Consider the following 11,958-nt stretch of genomic DNA (forward strand, 5'->3'; position numbering starts at 1 on the left):
TGAAAAAAACGTAAGGGGTAACACTGTCGTTTTTTTTTGGGGTCGAAATTTTGAGTTTCGATATCTCAGCTCTGGAAGGGTCTAGAGACTCCATTTTTGCGCTCAGGTCAAAGTCCCGCGGCCCTCTATCATAATCCAGAGTTTTGAGAAGATTGGAGAAACTTGATTTTTCGCCCGAAAACTGAAAAAAACGTAAGGGGTAACACTGTCGTTTTTTTTTCGGGTCGAAATTTTGAGTTTCGATATCTCAGCTCTGGAAGGGTCTAGAGCCTCCATTTTTGCGCTCAGGTCAAAGTCTCGCGGCCCTCTATCATAATCCAGAGTTTTGAGAAGATTGGAGAAACTTGATTTTTCGCCCGAAAACTGAAAAAACGTAAGGGGTAACACTGTCGTTTTTTTTTCGGGTCGAAATTTTGAGTTTCGATATCTCAGCTCTGGAAGGGTCTAGAGACTCCATTTTTGCGCTCAGGTCAAAGTCTCGCGGCTCTCTATCATAATCCAGAGTTTTGAGAAGATTGGAGAAACTTGATTTTTCGCCCGAAAACTGAAAAAAACGTAAGGGGTAACACTGTCATTTTTTTTCGGGTCGAAATTTTGAGTTTCGATATCTTAGCTCTGGAAGGGTCTAGAGCCTCCATTTTTGCACTCAGGTCAAAGTCTCGTGGCCCTCTATCATAATCCAGAGTTTTGAGAAGATTGGAGAAACTTAATTTTTCGCCCGAAAATGAAAAAAAAACGAAAGGGGTAACACTGTCGTTTTTTTTTTCGGGTCGAAATTTTGAGTTTCGATATCTCAGCTCTGGAAGGGTTTAGAGCCTCCAATTTTGCGCTCAGGTCAAAGTCTTGCAGCCCTCTATCATAATCCAGAGTTTTGAGAAGATTTGAGAAACTTGATTTTTCGCCCGAAAACTGAAAAAAACGTAAGGGGTAACACTGTCGTTTTTTTTTTCGGGTAGAAATTGTGAGTTTCGATATCTCAGCTCTGGAAGGGTCTAGAGCCTCCATTTTTGCGCTCAGGTCAAAGTCTCGCGGCCCTCTATCATAATCCAGAGTTTTGAGAAGATTTGAGAAACTTGATTTTTCGCCCGAAAACTTAAAAAAACGTAAGGGGTAACACTGTCGTTTTTTCCGGGTCGAAATTTTGAGTTTCGATATCTCAGCTCTGGAAGGGTCTAGAGACTCCATTTTTGCGCTCAGGTCAAAGTCTCGCGGCTCTCTATCATAATCCAGAGTTTTGAGAAGATTGGAGAAACTTTATTTTTCGCCCGAAAACTGAAAAAAACGTAAGGGGTAACACTGTCATTTTTTTTCGGGTCGAAATTTTGAGTTTCGATATCTCAGCTCTGGAAGGGTCTAGAGCCTCCATTTTTGCACTCAAGTCAAAGTCTCGTGGCCCTCTATCATAATCCAGAGTTTTGAGAAGATTGGAGAAACTTAATTTTTCGCCCGAAAATGAAAAAAAAACGAAAGGGGTAACACTGTCGTTTTTTTTTTCGGGTCGAAATTTTGAGTTTCGATATCTCAGCTCTGGAAGGGTCTAGAGCCTCCATTTTTGCGCTCAGGTCAAAGTCTCGCGGCCCTCTATCATAATCCAGAGTTTTGAGAAGATTGGAGAAACTTGATTTTTCGCCCGAAAACTGAAAAAAAAACGTAAGGGGTAACACTGTCGTTTTTTTTTCGGGTCGAAATTTTGAGTTTCGATATCTCAGCTCTGGAAGGGTCTAGAGCCTCCATTTTTGCGCTCAGGTCAAAGTCTCGCGGCCCTCTATCATAATCCAGAGTTTTGAGAAGATTGGAGAAACTTGATTTTTCGCCCGAAAACTGAAAAAAACGTAAGGGGTAACACTGTCATTTTTTTTTCGGGTCGAAATTTTGAGTTTCGATATCTCAGCTCTGGAAGGGTCTAGAGCCTCCATTTTTGCGCTCAGGTCAAAGTCTCGCGGCCCTCTATCATAATCCAGAGTTTTGAGAAGATTGGAGAAACTTGATTTTTCGCCCGAAAACTGAAAAAAACGTAAGGGTAACACTAGTGTTAATTTCGTTAACGAAAACTAAACGAAAATATTTTCGTCAACGCACATTTTTCACCGAACGAAAACTAGGCGAGACGAGACTAAAATCCCCACTAATAAACAATAACTGGGACTAAATCAGAAATAATTTTCGTAGACTAATAAAGACGAGACGAAAATGCAGTTCGGTAAATAAAGACTGGGCTAAAATCTATGGACATTTTAGTTCACGAACAAAGACGAGACGAAAATTACATATTATTATATGATATGGTTTTGTCAAATCCTGTCTCCTCCTCCGCCTCCTCCTCGTCAGCTCTTCCGCCACACACACCCACGTTCAAACCTGGAGCGGGCGGGCACAGTCAGAGTAGCCTACACAACACATGGAGCAGACAGGAGCTGGATTCACGGTGAGGCGGCGGCGACAGGTTAAAAGTAAAACATGCTTTGCACGGGGCTCGGGAGAAAGAAGAGACGTGATATATGGACACATTTTGTTACAATGATAAACTAACTAATGATGGCTAACTTTCATAGCATTTAGTATCCAGGCTGGCTATGTTGCGTTAGCTTCTTAGCACGTAGCGACCGTAGCCACTTGTTGATAGAATTGTATGTGAAGTTAAATTTATGCTAACTTAGATATGTTATACTGGCAATCTAGCAATCTATGCCTTGTTTCACCTTAAATACTGTACCTTTATATACCATGTGAACTAGCTGGCAGGAAAGCACTTTTGTTGTATCAGTTGGAGTTTTTTTTTTTTTTTCACAAGATTGACCTCAAATCTATTTATTTTATTATTCTATGTGAACTAGCTTTAAACAGCCAGCACTTGTGTTAAGTTCATAATACACTTTATTTTATTTATTTGTTTCCTTTGTCAGGTGTATTTTATTTGTTTTAATGCAAGCATTTGTGTTTGTGTCTTTGAACCTTAACAATGTTCAAAATAAATATGCAAATATTGTCAGAACATCTTCCATGTCTGCATGTGTACCTTAAAATTGTGTTTTTTTATCAAAAAGATGAGAGAAAATGTTGAAATGTGAAATAATTTTAGAAAATGTTAAATATTATCTGCTGACAAAAAAGTAAAAGGTTAAAATGATGTCCTGACTAAAACTAGACTAAAATGTTGACAGTTTTTTTTTTTGACTAAAACTAAACGAATAAAATTATGTTTTCTTGGACTAAAATAAAGACTAAAATGCTCGACTTATAGTCGACTAAAACTAGACTAAATAAAAATGGGATGATGTCGACTAAATGTGATAAAAACTAACAAGCGATGCTGAAACTGGACTAAAACTGAAACTAAATTTAAAAATGGCTGGTAAAATTAACACTACTCTAGACCCTTCCAGAGCTGAGATATCGAAACTCAAAATTTCGACCCAAAAAAAAACGACAGTGTTACCCCTTACGTTTTTTTCAGTTTTCGGGCGAAAAATCAAGTTTCTCCAATCTTCTTAAAACTCTGGATTATGATAGAGGGCCGCGAGACTTTGACCTGAGTGCAAAAATGGAGGCTCTAGACCCTTAAAGAGCTGAGATATCGAAACTCAAAATTTCGACCCCAAAAAAAAAACGACAGTGTTACCCCTTACGTTTTTTTCAGTTTTCGGGCGAAAAATCAAGTTTCTCCAATCTTCTCAAAACTCTGGATTATGATAGAGGGCCACGAGACTTTGACCTGAGCGCAAAAATGGAGGCTCTAGACCCTTCCAGAGCTGAGATATCGAAACTCAAAATTTCGACCCGAAAAAAAAAACGACAGTGTTACCCCTTACGTTTTTTTCAGTTTTCGGGCGAAAAATCAAGTTTCTCCAATCTTCTCAAAACTCTGGATTATGATAGAGGGCCGCGAGACTTTGACCTGAGCGCAAAAATGGAGGCTCTAGACCCTTCCAGAGCTGAGATATCGAAACTCAAAATTTCGACCCCCCCAAAAAAAACGACAGTGTTACCCCTTACGTTTTTTTCAGTTTTCGGGCGAAAAATCAAGTTTCTCCAATCTTCTCAAAACTCTGGATTATGATAGAGGGCCGCGAGACTTTGACCTGAGCGCAAAAATGAAGGCTCTAGACCCTTCCAGAACTGAGATATCGAAACTCAAAATTTCGACCCGAAAAAAAAACGACAGTGTTACCCCTTACGTTTTTTTCAGTTTTCGGGCGAAAAATCAAGTTTCTCCAATCTTCTCAAAACTCTGGATTATGATAGAGGGCCGCGAGACTTTGACCTGAGCGCAAAAATGGAGGCTCTAGACCCTTCCAGAGCTGAGATATCGAAACTCAAAATTTCGACCCGAAAAAAAAAACGACAGTGTTACCCCTTACGTTTTTTTCAGTTTTCGGGCGAAAAATCAAGTTTCTCCAATCTTCTCAAAACTCTGGATTATGATAGAGGGCCGCGAGACTTTGACCTGAGCGCAAAAATGGAGGCTCTAGACCCTTCCAGAGCTGAGATATCGAAACTCAAAATTTCGACCCCCCAAAAAAATGACAGTGTTACCCCTTACGTTTTTTTCAGTTTTCGGGCGAAAAATCAAGTTTCTCCAATCTTCTCAAAACTCTGGATTATGATAGAGGGCCGCGAGACTTTGACCTGAGCGCAAAAATGAAGGCTCTAGACCCTTCCAGAACTGAGATATCGAAACTCAAAATTTCGACCCGAAAAAAAAACGACAGTGTTACCCCTTACGTTTTTTTCAGTTTTCGGGCGAAAAATCAAGTTTCTCCAATCTTCTCAAAACTCTGGATTATGATAGAGGGCCGCGAGACTTTGACCTGAGCGCAAAAATGGAGGCTCTAGACCCTTCCAGAGCTGAGATATCGAAACTCAAAATTTCGACCCGAAAAAAAAAACGACAGTGTTACCCCTTACGTTTTTTTCAGTTTTCGGGCGAAAAATCAAGTTTCTCCAATCTTCTCAAAACTCTGGATTATGATAGAGGGCCGCGAGACTTTGACCTGAGCGCAAAAATGGAGGCTCTAGACCCTTCCAGAGCTGAGATATCGAAACTCAAAATTTCGACCCCCCAAAAAAACGACAGTGTTACCCCTTACGTTTTTTTCAGTTTTCGGGCGAAAAATCAAGTTTCTCCAATCTTCTCAAAACTCTGGATTATGATAGAGGGCCGCGAGACTTTGACCTGAGCGCAAAAATGGAGGCTCTAGACCCTTCCAGAGCTGAGATATCGAAACTCAAAATTTCGACCCCAAAAAAAAAACGACAGTGTTACCCCTTACGATTTTTTCAGTTTTCGGGCGAAAAATCAAGTTTCTCCAATCTTCTCAAAACTCTGGATTCTGATAGAGGGCCATGAGACTCAGACCTGAGTGCAAAAATGGAGGCTCTAGACCCTTCCAGAGCTGAGATATCGAAACTCAACATTTCGACCCGAAAAAAAACCGACAGTGTTACCCCTTACGTTTTTTTTTTTTGGGCGAAAAATTAAGTATCCCAAATCTTCTCAAAACTCTGGATTCTGACAGAGGGCGATGATACTTAGACCTGAGTAAATGCTACGTGGGATCTCAATATCTCAGCTCTGGAAGGGTGTAGAGCCTCCATTTTTGCATTCAGGTCTAAGTTTCATGGCCCTCTATCAGAATCCAGAGTTTCAAGAAGATCAGAGAAACAAAAATTTTGACCCGAAAAAAAAAAACCGACAAAACCCTTTCGGTTTTTTTTTTGGTGCGAAAAAATAAGTTTCTCCAATCTTCTTGAAACTTTGGATTCTGATAGAGGGCCATGGGACTTAGACCTGAGTGCAAAAATGGAGGCTGTAGACCCTTCCAGAGCTGAGATATCGAAACTCAAAATTTCGACCCGAAAAAAAAACGACAGTGTTACCCCTTACGTTTTTTTCAGTTTTCGGGCGAAAAATCAAGTTTCTCCAATCTTCTCAAAACTCTGGATTATGATAGAGGGCCGCGAGACTTTGACCTGAGCGCAAAAATGGAGGCTCTAGACCCTTCCAGAGCTGAGATATCGAAACTCAAAATTTCGACCCCCAAAAAAAACGACAGTGTTACCCCTTACGTTTTTTTCAGTTTTCGGGCGAAAAATCAAGTTTCTCCAATCTTCTCAAAACTCTGGATTATGATAGAGGGCCGCGAGACTTTGGCCTGAGCGCAAAAATGGAGGCTCTAGACCCTTCCAGAGCTGAGATATCGAAACTCAAAATTTCGACCCGAAAAAAAAAACGACAGTGTTACCCCTTACGTTTTTTTCAGTTTTCGGGCGAAAAATCAAGTTTCTCCAATCTTCTCAAAACTCTGGATTATGATAGAGGGCCGCGAGACTTTGACCTGAGCGCAAAAATGGAGGCTCTAGACCCTTCCAGAGCTGAGATATCGAAACTCAAAATTTCGACCCCCCCAAAAAAAACGACAGTGTTACCCCTTACGTTTTTTTCAGTTTTCGGGCGAAAAATCAAGTTTCTCCAATCTTCTCAAAACTCTGGATTATGATAGAGGGCCGCGAGACTTTGACCTGAGCGCAAAAATGAAGGCTCTAGACCCTTCCAGAACTGAGATATCGAAACTCAAAATTTAGACCCGAAAAAAAAACGACAGTGTTACCCCTTACGTTTTTTTTCAGTTTTCGGGCGAAAAATCAAGTTTCTCCAATCTTCTCAAAACTCTGGATTATGATAGAGGGCCGCGAGACTTTGACCTGAGCGCAAAAATGGAGGCTCTAGACCCTTCCAGAGCTGAGATATCGAAACTCAAAATTTCGACCCGAAAAAAAAAACGACAGTGTTACCCCTTACGTTTTTTTCAGTTTTCGGGCGAAAAATCAAGTTTCTCCAATCTTCTCAAAACTCTGGATTATGATAGAGGGCCGCGAGACTTTGACCTGAGCGCAAAAATGGAGGCTCTAGACCCTTCCAGAGCTGAGATATCGAAACTCAAAATTTCGACCCGAAAAAAAAAACGACAGTGTTACCCCTTACGTTTTTTTCAGTTTTCGGGCGAAAAATCAAGTTTCTCCAATCTTCTCAAAACTCTGGATTATGATAGAGGGCCGCGAGACTTTGACCTGAGCGCAAAAATGGAGGCTCTAGACCCTTCCAGAGCTGAGATATCGAAACTCAAAATTTCGACCCCCCAAAAAAACGACAGTGTTACCCCTTACGTTTTTTTCAGTTTTCGGGCGAAAAATCAAGTTTCTCCAATCTTCTCAAAACTCTGGATTATGATAGAGGGCCGCGAGACTTTGACCTGAGCGCAAAAATGGAGGCTCTAGACCCTTCCAGAGCTGAGATATCGAAACTCAAAATTTCGACCCCAAAAAAAAACGACAGTGTTACCCCTTACGTTTTTTTCAGTTTTCGGGCGAAAAATCAAGTTTCTCCAATCTTCTCAAAACTCTGGATTCTGATAGAGGGCCATGAGACTCAGACCTGAGTGCAAAAATGGAGGCTCTAGACCCTTCCAGAGCTGAGATATCGAAACTCAACATTTCGACCCGAAAAAAAACCGACAGTGTTACCCCTTACGTTTTTTTTTTTGGGCGAAAAATTAAGTATCCCAAATCTTCTCAAAACTCTGGATTCTGACAGAGGGCGATGATACTTAGACCTGAGTAAATGCTACGTGGGATCTCAATATCTCAGCTCTGGAAGGGTGTAGAGCCTCCATTTTTGCATTCAGGTCTAAGTTTCATGGCCCTCTATCAGAATCCAGAGTTTCAAGAAGATCAGAGAAACAAAAATTTTGACCCGAAAAAAAAAAACGACAAAACCCTTTCGGTTTTTTTTTGGTGCGAAAAAATAAGTTTCTCCAATCTTCTTGAAACTTTGGATTCTGATAGAGGGCCATGGGACTTAGACCTGAGTGCAAAAATGGAGGCTGTAGACCCTTCCAGAGCTGAGATATCGAAACTCAAAATTTCGACCCGAAAAAAAAACGACAGTGTTACCCCTTACGTTTTTTTCAGTTTTCGGGCGAAAAATCAAGTTTCTCCAATCTTCTCAAAACTCTGGATTATGATAGAGGGCCGCGAGACTTTGACCTGAGCGCAAAAATGGAGGCTCTAGACCCTTCCAGAGCTGAGATATCGAAACTCAAAATTTCGACCCGAAAAAAAAAACGACAGTGTTACCCCTTACGTTTTTTTCAGTTTTCGGGCGAAAAATCAAGTTTCTCCAATCTTCTCAAAACTCTGGATTATGATAGAGGGCCGCGAGACTTTGACCTGAGCGCAAAAATGGAGGCTCTAGACCCTTCCAGAGCTGAGATATCGAAACTCAAAATTTCGACCCGAAAAAAAAAACGACAGTGTTACCCCTTACGTTTTTTTCAGTTTTCGGGCGAAAAATCAAGTTTCTCCAATCTTCTCATAACTCTGGATTATGATAGAGGGCCGCGAGACTTTGACCTGAGCGCAAAAATGGAGGCTCTAGACCCTTCCAGAGCTGAGATATCGAAACTCAAAATTTCGACCCCAAAAAAAAACGACAGTGTTACCCCTTACGTTTTTTTCAGTTTTCGGGCGAAAAATCAAATTTCTCCAATCTTCTCAAAACTCTGGATTATGATAGAGGGCCGCGAGACTTTGACCTGAGCGCAAAAATGGAGGCTCTAGACCCTTCCAGAGCTGAGATATCGAAACTCAAAATTTCGACCCCAAAAAAAAACGACAGTGTTACCCCTTACGTTTTTTTCAGTTTTCGGGCGAAAAATCAAGTTTCTCCAATCTTCTCAAAACTCTGGATTATGATAGAGGGCCGCGAGACTTTGACCTGAGCGCAAAAATGGAGGCTCTAGACCCTTCCAGAGCTGAGATATCGAAACTCAAAATTTCGACCCGAAAAAAAAAACGACAGTGTTACCCCTTACGTTTTTTTCAGTTTTCGGGCGAAAAATCAAGTTTCTCCAATCTTCTCATAACTCTGGATTATGATAGAGGGCCGCGAGACTTTGACCTGAGCGCAAAAATGGAGGCTCTAGACCCTTCCAGAGCTGAGATATCGAAACTCAAAATTTCGACCCCCAAAAAAAACGACAGTGTTACCCCTTACGTTTTTTTCAGTTTTCGGGCGAAAAATCAAATTTCTCCAATCTTCTCAAAACTCTGGATTATGATAGAGGGCCGCGAGACTTTGACCTGAGCGCAAAAATGGAGGCTCTAGACCCTTCCAGAGCTGAGATATCGAAACTCAAAATTTCGACCCCAAAAAAAAACGACAGTGTTACCCCTTACGTTTTTTTCAGTTTTCGGGCGAAAAATCAAGTTTCTCCAATCTTCTCAAAACTCTGGATTCTGATAGAGGGCCATGAGACTCAGACCTGAGTGCAAAAATGGAGGCTCTAGACCCTTCCAGAGCTGAGATATCGAAACTCAACATTTCGACCCGAAAAAAAACCGACAGTGTTACCCCTTACGTTTTTTTTTTTTGGGCGAAAAATTAAGTATCCCAAATCTTCTCAAAACTCTGGATTCTGACAGAGGGCGATGATACTTAGACCTGAGTGCAAAAATTGAGGCTGTAGACCCTTCCAGAGCTGAGATATCGAAACTCAAAATTTCGACCCGAAAAAAAACACGACAGTGTTACCCCTTACGTTTTTTTTTTGGGCGAAAAATTAAGTTTACCCAATCTTCTCAAAACTCTGGAATCTGATAGAGGTCCATGATACTTAGACCTGTGTGCAAAAATTGAGGCTCTAGACCCTTCCAGAGCTGAGATATCGAAACTCAAAATTTCGACCCGAAAAAAAAAAACGACAGTGTTACCCCTTACGTTTTTTGTTTTTTTTTTGGGCGAAAAATTAAGTATCCCCAATCTTCTCAAAACTTTGGATTCTGATAGAGGGCCACGAGACTTAGACCTGAGTGCAAAAATGGAGGCTCTAGTTCCTTCCAGAGCTGAGATATCGAAACTCAAAATTTCTACCTGAAAAAAAAAAAAAGACAGTGTTACCCCTTACGTTTTTTTTTGGGCGAAAAATTAAGTATCCCCAATCTTCTCAAAACTCTGGATTCTGATAGAGGGCCATGAAACTTAGACCTGAGTGCAAAAATGGAGGCTCTAGACCCTTCCAGAGCTGAGATATCGAAACTCAAAATTTCGACCCGAAAAAAAACCGACAGTGTTACCCCTTACGTTTTTCTTTTTTGGGCGAAAAATTAAGTATCCCCAATCTTCTCAAAACTCTGTATTCTTATAGAGAGCCATGACCACTTAGACCTGAGTGCAAAAATGGAGGCTGTAGACCCTTCCAGAGCTGAGATATCGAAACTCAAAATTTCTACCCGAAAAAAAAAAACGACAGTGTTACCCCTTACGTTTTTTTTTTTGGCGAAAAATTAAGTATCCCCAATCTTCTCAAAACTCTGGATTCTGATAGAGGGCCATGAGATTTTGACCTGAGTGCAAAAATTGGAGGCTCTAGACCCTTCCAGAGCTGAGATATGGACATCCCACGTAGCATTTATGCCATTATAAAAATATTAGGATAAATGCTACGTGGGATCTCAATATCTCAGCTCTGGAAGGGTGTAGAGCCTCCATTTTTGCATTCAGGTCTAAGTTTCATGGCCCTCTATCAGAATCCAGAGTTTCAAGAAGATCAGAGAAACAAAAATTTTGACCCGAAAAAAAAAAACGACAAAACCCTTTCGGTTTTTTTTTTGGTGCGAAAAAATAAGTTTCTCCAATCTTCTTGAAACTTTGGATTCTGATAGAGGGCCATGGGACTTAGACCTGAGTGCAAAAATGGAGGCTGTAGACCCTTCCAGAGCTGAGATATCGAAACTCAAAATTTCGACCCGAAAAAAAAACGACAGTGTTACCCCTTACGTTTTTTTCAGTTTTCGGGCGAAAAATCAAGTTTCTCCAATCTTCTCAAAACTCTGGATTATGATAGAGGGCCGCGAGACTTTGACCTGAGCGCAAAAATGGAGGCTCTAGACCCTTCCAGAGCTGAGATATCGAAACTCAAAATTTCGACCCGAAAAAAAAAACGACAGTGTTACCCCTTACGTTTTTTTCAGTTTTCGGGCGAAAAATCAAGTTTCTCCAATCTTCTCAAAACTCTGGATTATGATAGAGGGCCGCGAGACTTTGACCTGAGCGCAAAAATGGAGGCTCTAGACCCTTCCAGAGCTGAGATATCGAAACTCAAAATTTCGACCCCCCAAAAAAACGACAGTGTTACCCCTTACGTTTTTTTCAGTTTTCGGGCGAAAAATCAAGTTTCTCCAATCTTCCCAAAACTCTGGATTATGATAGAGGGCCGCGAGACTTTGACCTGAGCGCAAAAATGGAGGCTCTAGACCCTTCCAGAGCTGAGATATCGAAACTCAAAATTTCGACCCCCAAAAAAAACGACAGTGTTACCCCTTACGTTTTTTTCAGTTTTCGGGCGAAAAATCAAATTTCTCCAATCTTCTCAAAACTCTGGATTATGATAGAGGGCCGCGAGACTTTGACCTGAGTGCAAAAATTGGAGGCTCTAGACCCTTCCAGAGCTGAGATATGGACATCCCACGTAGCATTTATGCCATTATAAAAATATTAGGATAAATGCTACGTGGGATCTCAATATCTCAGCTCTGGAAGGGTGTAGAGCCTCCATTTTTGCATTCAGGTCTAAGTTTCATGGCCCTCTATCAGAATCCAGAGTTTCAAGAAGATCAGAGAAACAAAAATTTTGACCCGAAAAAAAAAAAACGACAAAACCCTTTCGGTTTTTTTTTGGTGCGAAAAAATAAGTTTCTCCAATCTTCTTGAAACTTTGGATTCTGATAGAGGGCCATGGGACTTAGACCTGAGTGCAAAAATGGAGGCTGTAGACCCTTCCAGAGCTGAGATATCGAAACTCAAAATTTCGACCCGAAAAAAAACGACAGCGTTACCCCTTACGTTTTTTTTTTTTCGAGCGAAAAATTACGTTTCCCCAATGTTCTCAAAACTCTGGATTC

Source organism: Pimephales promelas, chromosome 14 (assembly GCF_988280905.1).
Source record: "Pimephales promelas chromosome 14, fPimPro1.hap1.1, whole genome shotgun sequence".
NCBI classification, from domain to species: domain Eukaryota; kingdom Metazoa; phylum Chordata; class Actinopteri; order Cypriniformes; family Leuciscidae; genus Pimephales; species Pimephales promelas.